Source organism: Limanda limanda, chromosome 4 (genome assembly GCF_963576545.1).
Source record: "Limanda limanda chromosome 4, fLimLim1.1, whole genome shotgun sequence".
Lineage (NCBI taxonomy): Eukaryota > Metazoa > Chordata > Actinopteri > Pleuronectiformes > Pleuronectidae > Limanda > Limanda limanda.
The window spans coordinates 7,192,830-7,205,257 of record NC_083639.1 but is presented as its reverse complement, the minus strand read 5'-3'; the positions used below and the strand labels follow the sequence as shown (position 1 = coordinate 7,205,257).

Here is a 12,428-nt window from a genome sequence, read left to right as displayed (position 1 = left end):
TGTTGGCTGAAGGATAGTTTTATAACAGCAAAGAGCACTTAGCTTTTCTGTCTTTTTAACTGTGAGTACAAATATAGATTTTTTTAAAGCATGAAAATGAAAGTTATTTTTTAGGTTGTATAGAACCCCATACATTTTCAGAAGTAATGTAGGCTAGCCTGTATGTAATAGGGAGCAAAGCTCCTGAAGATTATTGGTGTGAGTGTCAGTTCATAATCAGAGACATCAATTAGCAATTTGTTTATTGACCTTCTCCTGTTGGGACTGTAGTGTTCAAGAAAACTTAAGTGATGAAAATACCCAGACACAACCACAATGCCCTGGGCAACAACTGAATTCTGCAAAGTGAGTGTGCCTTGTTACCCCATCTACAAAGGAAGTTACACCCATGGTTGTTTCACAATTTTCGCCCAATGATATCCTGAACTTACTGAAGCAACAGTTGCTCCGAAGTATAAACACTGCTGCAGCTCAAACTGAAATCCTGCTGACGGCGCCTTCAGGAGAACTGTCCTGTTATCTTGGCCCAGAATTGATTCAAAGCTGCTCTGTGGAGTCTCCAGCTCCTGTATCTTACTATCAATGGAAGGAAAAGTTTTATGCCCAGTGAGGTGGTTGCTGATATTCTGGGGCCAGTGTCAGTGCCCTCTGCCTTATTAGGACCGGCTGATTCAGACTAGGATGCTATTTAAAAACTGAGCGTTGAGCCACATTCCACCCAACACCGTCAGCCGTGGCACAGACTACCCTATGCATGGAAGCGAGACATGGGGAAAGTGAGCGAGAGCAGACAGAGCACAGAATGTAAAGATGGAAGGAAGAAAAAGAGCAAGAAAGAGAGGATTTAAACATAAACAATAAAAGAGACCAATCCTAAATTTGGTGCAACAGCAGCCGTTATAATACAGCTAAGATTTAATTCAAACAATGACGTTGGCCAGGAAAAAGCTCGGCTCCACGTCGTGGCGGCAACTATCTGCACTGCCTGTATTAAAAGTTCCCTCCCTTCATTTCTACCTTGTTATGTACACACTTAAATTAGAGCTCTCTGTGGCTGTGAAGTGTTTTTGCCTATAAATACAGAGTAGCAAGCTGATAGCACTGCACTGACACAGGCAGGAAAACAGGGAGTAGACGTCTGAGTGGTGTCAGAGTGGCAGCCATAACAGACACTCCTCTTCACTCTTGTGCTGGTTGATGGTTGGGTGTTTGATAGAACTCATTATAATATCGGTTCCACTCTGTTTTTGGTTTCAGTAAGTGGATAACGTTTGATAGAAAGGCAACAGGTGAAGACACAATACTATTTACAACTAGCCTAGTGGCGAAGGCATAATGAGGTTTCTAAATCCTCGTTCAGTAACTGCACAAGTGTTAGATGCTGTCCTCATCTTTTTATGTTTTCATCTGGAAGCAGCATCTCTTGGTAAATCTATCGGTACAAATCATCTTTAAAGCATCAAATCGAAACCTATATTATGTTAAGGCACTAAACCCAACAGTTCAGACAATGTGAACACGAATGGCGACAGTGGAGACAAAAAACTCCTGTTCGTGTGGCAGAAAGAGTTGATTCAGTATAATTGCTCCAAAACAGCGTGATGTCACCTGGCAAGATGCTATTGGCCCGTCTCATGAATTAAGGCTCATTCCCACAACTGCACTTCCCTGTCTCACTGGTACATGAAACAACACACCCACCAACCCAGCCTTTGGCAGTGTTTTAATGAAGAGCAAATGTCTGTCTGAATGTGGCTTTATGCTTTGTCCAAAATCACCCACTCATTCACTTTTCCCTACCTCACTATATAGAGATAACTATATAGGGCACTACATCGAGAGATCATCTGGAAAAGAAGGATAGGACGTGCAACAACCTAAACGTCGACAACTGGAAAATCCCACAGTAAATTTTAAATGATCATCTTTAAATGTAGAAATAAACTTGTCCTAATGCTCTTGCTCCTCTTATCTCTCCACCATAAGCACAATAGTTAAACACTACTTTTTATGATGCATTATGGGAAAAAAACGTGTGCACTATATAGTGTATGAAAAATTTGGACACGACTACAAAACGGAGTCCGCACTATGTTGTGAGTGAATTCAGACACAGTGTTTGTCATGGAGTGATGTCCCAAGTGCTGAGGTCACAATTGGGCTCATGCTAGCTCTAATCCTACTGTTAGCATGGCTAAATACTATGACGTTCCACAAAACCATCCACTTTTCTTCTTGCCAACTTTTGACAGTAACTTCCATCCACAACCATTGTGGGACATTCAGCATTAACATTGGGGCCACTAATCACACAGAGAAGCAACCATGGGAACCCTGACATGTTGAGGGTGATGGGAAAGTAAGATGGACTCTAGTGTTCTAAGTTACATTATTGTTGTAATTTACAATCCAACAACAGCAGTAAATATTGCTTTAACAGATACACAAATCAACTGTGATACCATCCAGACTGCCACACAGCTCTTTTCTCTTCTACTCCGGCCTCTGCTGCCTCTGCTGAGGGGAAGTCATGCATCAGGAGTGATTTCCCTTTCCTTACTGAATGACAACCCACAACAGTGACCCAAAGCAGAGACATCTCATGAGAAATAATGACCACTAAACATCACCGGTGGTCCAAGTGAAAAATCCATCCAACCAGTGTTGATCCAATGTAAACATATTAAACAAAAGGGATCTGGATAAGAGGAAGAACGTATCACTAAAAAAAGCTGATTAGATCAGCTCAGCATTCCAGGGGCCTCTGGTTTATGTTTAGACGTTACGATGATACCTCTCTCTTTACCCCCCACATGTAGATACACAGGCAGGTGTCGGGGTGTGAGGGTGGGAGGTCTGTTAAGCTGTCACACCACCACTATTTGGATTTAAGAAGTGGGATGGTTTATAACATGTCTGTGCAGCAAAGCGTTATCTGTGGTCATCTGTACTGCTCCACGAGATGGAGGTGATTCTTCGGCTAGAAAACATCTTACTGTCAAATAAAAAATGATGAATGCTAAAATAGGCTAAGGATTTATTCTTGTTGGCGTCACATTTAAGTGATTGTAGATGAGAACATGGCTAGTTGTTGATTACTGCACACCAGGGCATATCAGGTGAGGGACTTAATATAGGGAAAGACAGATGTGTGCTAATGTCATTAAGTCTTTTTCGTCCAAACACTACAAAGCATCACTTGCTGTACATGCTGTAGTTTCGTTTGCCTGCCTTGAAAATAGTTAAGTATGTTTACTCCACTTAATCTCTAATAGAGTGAAAAGCATCCTTTTGTAGAAAGAAGAAAAACATTTTGAAGATGCTTGGTTCAGACCAACGTGTAATGAAATTTTGCTCCAACTGTTTCTGATATATCGTGTTAACAAGAACTGGAAGGACATGGTGACCTTTGAACCTCAACACCAAAGTGTGTGAAAGTGAAAGGGTGTGCCAATCTGAAGCCATTTGTAAAGACATTCCTGAGATGTCACACTCAAGAAAATAAACCCTCTTGTCCAGACAATTGGGTTGACAGTCTACTTTCTCCAAACCTTGCTTTTCACATATGAAGAACGCAGCAGGAGATTGTCCAAGTCAGACACGTTCACAACAACAAGAACAAGGGTTCAGATAAAGGATGGTGGTCAGAACTTGCCTGAGGCAGGATTTGAAAGTCATGGCTGAGTAATGCTTTCATATATTTGCCCTTTACCCACTGCTGAGTTCACTTCATTGTTCACGACTGAGTCAGATAGTATGATCACGATTTCCACTGCCAAGCTCATCTTTCAGCAAACCCACATTTAACATGGAGTTACACAAGTGCTTGTGTGTCGGTGTGTGTGAGTCTGTGTGTGGGGGTGTCTGTGTGTGTGTAATGTGAGTGGTTACAGGTATGTTGTTGCTGCTGCTGCACACTGAGCCTGGAGGAGATATCAGGATATCAGGGCGTTGAGTGTGAAGGTGATGGAGACTAGTGAAATACCCACATGGACCCAGACACCACAGGCACCAGCATGGCTGAATTGTTGTGTGTGTGTGTGTGTGTGTGTGTGTGTGTGTGTGTGTGTGTGTGTGTGTGTGTGTGTGTGTGTGTGTGTGTGTGTGTGTGTGTGTGTGTGTGTGTGTGTGTAGATAAGGCACCTGGGGCCTTACAAATCTGATGAACTGATTAAAACAGAGTCTGCAGTAATTCTGGTTGTGCAGTTGTGCTTAAATTCTAACATCACTATTCACTATGCTCTTCATTTGCGTTTAGCCTATGCTAATAAATGTGAATATTCCAGGTATTTGGTTTGAAATCCCTTTACTGGACACATTCAATGTTTAAACTTGATTATATCGTCAGTGGAAAACGTAGACACTTTGAACAAAAGAATATAGGATGTATCCTCTTGGTCATACATGCATGTATGAATTCATGGCAATCCATCCCTTCATTATCAATCACAGTGACGAATGGATAATTTCCTTCACTATGAACTTTTCTATATGACCGTATGAAAGTAGAGGCGTAAATTCACCGAAGACACATGAGAGCAAGTTGTGATGTTATCCGCCAAACCAACTCCGGAGATGGTCAAGGACGAATTGTGATGATACTGAATGTGTAAATGCATTTTCATTGTCAATAAACACAAACACATAAATGGGTAACTGCAAATAATCACATGTGACTGAAGTAGCTAAGCACATAACAACCATTAGCCAGTAGGTCCACAAAGATCCTCAGTCCTCAATTATGGACGTTGCTCAGGAAATCCGAAAGCAAGCAAATAAAACAATCTCACATACTCTCACAAGTGACAGGAGGACGTTCTCCATGTGCCTGTGTGTTAGTCTCTATTTTCTTCTCACGGTCAGAACATGAAGGTTAAATATATTCGGGAATCCAAATTGCTTGTAGGTGTGAATGTGAGTTTGAATGGTGGTTTGTCTTTATGTGTCAGTCCTGTAATAGACTGGTGACCTGTCCAGGGTTTACCTCACCTCTCACACAATATCAGCTGAGACTGCGTCCAGCCCCGTGCGACAGTTAAAGGACAGCTGATAATGGACGGATGAATGAATGCCATCACGGAACCAATAGCAGTTTACTCTGTCAAAACCATGTTTGACAGTGTTTTATAACCACACATCCTCGGTCATCATCCTCATTCAAACACAACACAACCCACAGCGGCCTCGTTACACTGCACTCACGCTCATGTGTTTTTTCATTCAGGGGTGTGTGCAGTGACCCCAACACACTCTTTCCACAATCCTGTCTGCCCCTCCCCCTCGGTCAAACCCCTACACACAGACACACACTCAATCCCATCTTCCTTCACCCCCCCACACTATTATAGGAGTCACATCCCTGCATAAACAGCGTCAACAAAAGTGACAGAAAGACTGTACAACAATGTGGTAGAATTTAAGAAGAACATCACACAATTCAGACCAGCATGAACTCTGCAAATATCGCAGAAGTAGACAAGAAATAAAATGTGTGCGCGGGCTCATCTCATTTTAATGAATGACTGACAACCTTGTAACATGATTAAGTCCAGTAATCTTCAGTGTGGCGCCCCCATACACTTTCACTTGCAGCTTGTTAAAAACCATTTGGGCTGTTTTTATGTTTTACATCGCAGGATCACATGCTCCTCGAGCCCCGGCACAATTCCCCAGCTCTTACGCTGCTAAAACATCACTTCATTCCCTCTGAAAAGTTCACTAACATGAGCCTGAAAACAAACGTACGTACACAGTCAAACAAAACACGCAAGCATCTGCAAAAGGATTTTCAGTAAAGCCTTTTTCCATCTTCCAGAAAATGTCCAGACACAACGGAAATCATGTTTTTTTTGTTTACAGCACTTTGAACCTTTTTCATCCTGGCATATTGGCTACATTTGTTTAGTTATTACAGTTGTGCATCTGTCGCATGTTACAAACATCATCACTCACTCGCTTTAAATTTCCCAGACGTTTCCCTGCTGTATTCTCCCATGGGCTCACACAGACATTTTTCAGGACATTTTACTTTGGGGCAGGAAACGTACAGGAAAATGTCTGAAGCAACTGACTCAAGTATTTGGAGGTGGCTCGGAGAGGTGATTCGCACAGCTCAGACTAGTTGGCCAATCAACTCTCTCCGGATTCAAAAGGAGGAGAGACTTCATGAGAGCTGAGCTGCAAAGCTAGGAGCATGCTAAAATAGCTGGCAAGCTTATGTTAAGTGTTTGTGAGCTTATCTTTGATATACTAAAAATATGCTAAGAAAGGAACTGGTTTGTCTCTGGCTGTTGTGGTGAGACCCCGTAGGCATCGTCATATGCCAAACAGCCCCTCCAGAAAATTGTCCGCAGTTCAATACACACCTAGTGGCAGCTTACAATATTTCACAAATGTTTTAGAAAATCCAAAGAAAAAAAAAAAAGTGGAAAACACATCCAGGCGCTTTACATCAATGTGTAAAGGACTCAAATTTGTTTTTTCACTCTCAATTTATTCAGAAGATCCTTTTCAAGAGCAACTTAAACAGCAGATACAAACTTTTTCAAAAGAAAACCCTTCCTTGGTATTTTCCAGGCGTGGGTATTTAAACCATTAAAACGTTTGTGACACAATGAACCAGTCACACCCCAAATATTTCCAATACTTCGTTTCCAAACCATCTCAGTCGATGCCTTCTAATCCGCCTGCTCACACCCTTTAACATCTGTCCACCTCAGAGCAGCTTGAGGCTGCGGCTCTTTACACAGTGGCTCTACAGGATCAGCAAGGGGGCCAGGGGCTCTTTAGACCTTCTGTTGTTGCCCTGAGGCAAGATCGTGACCTCTGACCTACACACACAAACACACACACACACACACACACACACACACACACACACACACACTCACTTACACACTTACACACGCAACATGTGCAAGCATGCAGACATTAAAAGAAGCGCAGGGTGTGCAAATAACCAGAATTTATATGCACACACACAAATATGCCAATGTGCGGATACACACCAGACAACAGAAGGCTGTGCAGCAACTGTGTAAGCTAGGGATCGACACGCTGGCTGCAGCCTGTCCAACAACATCCACTGTGACAATCGCTCCCATAAAACTGAGCTAAAGAACTCGTTCCAGAGAATCCCTGCTCTCACACCTGACCCCTCTGCTTTCAGTTGTGCTGATGAGAAAACAGCAGCTGAGAATGAGGGGACCGAGCTCTGAATCATCTCGTTCGTAACATCTCAACTCTCTCCCCCAAACAGGTTCGGTAATGTACAAATAATGTGCAGACAGTGAGTGAGAGAGACAGAAACAGCTGCCAGTCCCTGCAGAAACCCCTTTGGGACATTGAGGTTCACTGCCCACGGCTGTGACTCAACTTCCTGCTTAAACGATTCGTTCAACGGGCATCGCAGAGGGCACTTTGGTCTTCCTTTATGAAACTGAAACATTCAGCGAATTAAGCCCCTTTTAACATCAGCCCAGAAGCAAAAGTATATTTCAGGAAGGTTGAAAGCACAAACTCCATGTTTTCCAGTGTATTAAGAGGAGGAAAGTAACTCCATCCTCACTTCACATGCATCTTTAAAAACCCCTGAGCTCACCACCTGCCCCATGACGGATCAATACATGAAGGGCGGTTTCCAGGCAGAGCTGAGGTAATGATTGGCCCTCAGGTCCAAAGTGAAGATGACACAGCCCTGATACCGTCCCTCCCCTCTTTCCTTTTATTCTCCTCCTTTTCTCCTTCCCCCTTATCCACTCATCCATCTATTGATTTGACCGTATAGATGCTTACTCAGTTCTCATATTACACCTTCGGTTGCTCTGTCTGTCCTGTTCTTGATGTCTTTCTTCAAAAATAGGCAATTACCACATGGTTCAGCTAAGGTCATGTGCATCATCCATCCATCTTTTCAGGTTTCCACAGCTCAGTTAACGAGAGAGAACAAAGAGCAGAGAGACAACGAATGATTTCTCACCAAATCACAAATAAAGCCTGATGTGAACCTCTGCTAATTTCCGATTTAACATTCAAGTCATATTGACACGGATGTGGCTTAATAAAAACCCTGCAGCTCAACCCTGACCAATATTTGGATAATTATTTGTAGGTTGACAGTCATGTTCCCTGTAGCTATGGTTATTCTCCTGGGTCTACTTCAGTTCACTTGTATTGACTTCAATGAGATGAAAAAGCTACTTAGATAATGTATTTACCAAAACATGGTGTATTTCTGTCTGTTCCAAAACAACCCAGACAATAACCAGAGGTTTTGATTAAACTTTGAAATCTATGACAGATTTGACACCATGTCCACTATTCACTTAAAACCTGATTCAGTTTTATCTCTCATTCAGCTGATAATCAGCTCATAACTGCTGGAGGAAATTAGAAAAGGGCTATTGCACAACACAAAACCACAAACATCCACAATAGATTCTCCCTGCCCATGTTTCCTGTCCAATAACAGTAGAATGCCACAAAAGGAATCTTTAATGGATGCAAAGGGAATATATATAAATAGCTTTTGAATCTTGACCATTTAAGGTTATCCTAATATAAACAAAAAGCCTCCACTATCTTTCGCAATTTCCTGTTTCTTTTTGCTTTTATCTCCGATGTCAGTTCAGATCAGTTCCCACTGAAGCTGCCACCCGCTGATTGATTATCCTGCATCTCTATCAGCCCGATTGCCTTCAAATGCACGCAAACACACACACACGTGGGCACACTTAACACACTCGAGGGCACACATTCTCCCTCTCTCTCTCACACACACACACACACACACACACACACACACACACAGACACACACACACACACACACACACACACACACACACACACACACACAAACACACACACACACACACACACACACACACACACACAAAGATCTTTAATCAAAGGGACGGCCTGCCATGATTTATTCATCCCTGCAGCTCCCGTTCCCATCCGACCCTCTCCCCCTCCCCCACACACACATCATACGATATTCATAGTCATGTCAAGGTAATGCATTAACAGCTACTTTATCAAGCAACAGGGAAAGCAAGCGGCACTAGCACGAGCAATTCACACCAAACATAACGATTAGCTGCTCTGATAATGCAGCGAGACGCCGGCAGACATGGTGACATTGCCAGATGACCCCATGTTCATCTCCTGAAGTGAAGATGCAGAATCTCACTGCTTCTCCTTTCCGCTGCCAAACTATGTCTCTGCATCTCCATCAGGTCTGAGTTGCATGTTTACCCCTGACTCTGCAGATTGTCCCTTTCACTCCAGGGAACACGTGGTCCGCAGAGTAATATTCCTGAAAGCTCGGGGCCAGGCAGCGCTGCTCCCCATCGAGCTTTTGTCCAAACCGAGGCAGTGGAGGAATGGGAGAATGCTAAATAGACAGAGAGTAAGTGGGAGGTAGTAAAGAGCATTAACCGTGTGTGTCTGTGTGTGTCTGTGTGTGTGTGCGTGCGTGTACTAGACTGTAAAGCCCATGCCATATACCCTTTGCTCTTTCTGATTTCTCAAGCACTGCGACAGGGTGAGTTCCTACATTTACGAGGCTTTCACTTGAATGGCCTGAGACATTTAGCAACAAGAGTTACTGTGGGACAAGCTGAAAATGGAGAGGAGAGAGAGAGAGAGAGAGAGAGAGAGAGAGAGAGAGAGAGAGAGAGAGAGAGAGAGAGAGAGAGAGAGAGAGAGAGAGTCATGAATTGAATTAGGGAGGAGAAAAGGGGAAGGTTCATTCTCAACTGTTAAGCTGGGGGCTTATAAAGCAGCTTTTATCTCGCTATTTTAATGCAAATCAGCAGAAATTCTTCTTTGTGATATGAATGTGAGACGCAGTTATGCTGTGTCCCATTTAAACACAATTATAGATGTGTGCATATGTAAAATGTAGGGTCCAGAGGATATTGAGTTTGTCCTCTTATCCATTTCCAAGAAAGTGGAAACTATTGCTTCAATACAAAAACATGTTATCTTTAAGTGTCAACAGGAGCACTGCTTTGTTTCTTATCTTTTGCATTTCACTTCCTCTTCAATCTCTGTAACCTTACAGAGGTCGTCCGAAAATGACTTCCATGCACCACTCTTGTTTTTTTAAGCTGTGTTCATCAAGCCTCTAGTTCAATAAGAGGATTTGTTCAGCTTCAGAAACCCTATGGTCGATTCTTATTCAGCCAGTGAAACCGAACTGCAGACTCGATGTCTGGGCTCAGCTACCTGCGGCCCTGCTACCAGTGAGACTATTCTGGCTCAGAAAGGAAAACCAGGTTCTGAGTAAACATGAACCTTGTTGCAACCTGAGACTTTCTACCTTCTTTGTAAAAGCAACCACGGACAGTTGTAGGTCTACTGACGCACTGATGAATCCCAGTCTGACAATACTGTCAATGACACGTAATATGCGGGACCCAAAAGAGACAAAATCGTTGTTTAAAATGTATGAACTTGCCTCAGAAAAAAATATTAAGGGAAAGAGACAAGAACCAGCCCATAAGGTTTCTCTCAAGGCGAAAATAAACAACAACAGATAATTTGTGTCCTCCATAAAACCATCAAAGCAGACCTGCCTTCCCCCCCCTTTGTCGATGCGCTCTCATACAGAACCTTTACATTAAATCACAAGATCAATTTAAAGAAAGACATGAAAATGGAAAAGCTGGAGGTTTTCCAGCCAATAAGAGTATGCATTGACCTATACATTTCTATCTGCAGAATGCTTCATGCTTTATCCTGCTGCCATGGGGCTGTGGTATGTTGACTTATGACATTAAAGACTGCAGTACTCTCTGCTTATAGTGAGTATCTGTGTTTTCAGGCAGAAGAGCAGGGTGCTTCTAGGGACTACTACGGTCCTGACTAAAATAATTCAACAAATATTAAATGAAATACCTTGAATGTCCTCAGAGTGATGATTCCCCAGAGTCTGAATCTGACTGACGTTTTATCTAGTTTGAAGTTTTATGTGAAAGGTCTTGAAAACTATTTAAGGTACAATAATGGTATGGACATTAATGTTCTGTCAGAGCTTTGTTGATTTCATTATGTTAAATGTTTCTATTTGACCAATATATTGGTTTATTACCAAATACCATCCAAGCTAATGACATATCAGGTTTGCTAATTCAGGACAGAGACGTAAAGAGAGTTTATGGAGATATGAGCCGACATCAGTTTCCGTGTGTTTTCAAGAAAATCACGTGATCTATGCAGCAGAGTTAATACGTCACTTCCTTCCTCTGCCTGCTGCACCTGCCTGCTCCACCTCTCACCTGGGTAACGTGGAGGATTTGATGTTGTTGTGAACGCGTCTGTGCAGAGAACCTCACCATGTGTTCTGCATGTGTGAAGGGCAAACTCTGGGTAAACCACAGCCACTTCTTGTGGATTCTTGTGGCTGCTCTTTAGACCAGTCCTGCTACTGCCCACGATTCAGGAGGACAAATACTTCCTAGCTAGTCCAGGTCAGACAACAAATCATTCTCAACCAATTTTGATTTTTTAATCTGATTTTCCTCAACCCAGTACACAACATCCATCTGGCTACAGGAGCCCTTTGGCTCAAACCTGCGGAATATGCCTTTTACTTGGGTGAAATAGAGTTTGGGTCACGTTGCCACCACAAATAAACCGCTCCAGCATTTGTTTGTGACTAACCACTAACTGTAAAGGGTCTCAGTGCAGCTGCTTGATTTGGTCCACACCCAAGTATGATGCTGCGTTCAGATCTGCACAAACTCCACGTGACGAGCAGGAAGACAACAAGAGTCTGGTTCAAACGAACAACACCGGTTAGACATCTTCTTTGAAGTTAAATTGTAAGAACAACATGAACATATACAGTGTTTTATCCATTGCCAACACAACTAATTCTCCTTTTTCATTAGTGGTCGTATATAAACCGGTATTTTCCCGTTATATGTTATCTGGCAGATTTATGACAGAACAGAAAGAAACATGCAGAAGCTGTGTTAAGGAACACTGGCAGATGAGGGATTAAGGTCATGGGGCCTTCCTGTCTTCACCAGGCAATGAAACTATTCGTGGAAGCACGTCTCATAGCAATACAAATAGCAGACCCCCACATAACTCAGACTCAAATACCCTCTCATCCCATCCTCTGTCTGGCATCAGCAGTAGCACAAGAAGCCCCCTAAGTTCAGCTTGGGGCCTCAGCTGCAGGACGACAACAACGGAGATGGAGAAAACAGAACGTTTGCAGAAGTCTGAGATGCCAGATCAAGGCTCTGTGTGTGGCATAGCCCTACTTCCTCCTGACATGTCACTGAGCGGGATCTCCTTACTGGACGTCAATCATCGTGAGATCATTGTGTCAGGAGGGTTGACCTTTGCCTTGGTCTTTGGTACCATATTGAAAAGGAAGTGGAGGGAATGGAAACAACTACAGTCTTGTAC

The 12,428-nt window shown here is 42.9% G+C and overlaps 1 protein-coding gene across 1 annotated transcript in view; it reads right to left on the bottom strand.

The window, feature by feature from the left end:
- The window catches only part of itga7 (integrin, alpha 7), a 33,180-nt gene that overhangs the window by 16,740 nt on the left and 4,012 nt on the right, over nt 1-12,428 (bottom strand). The window lies entirely within an intron of this gene.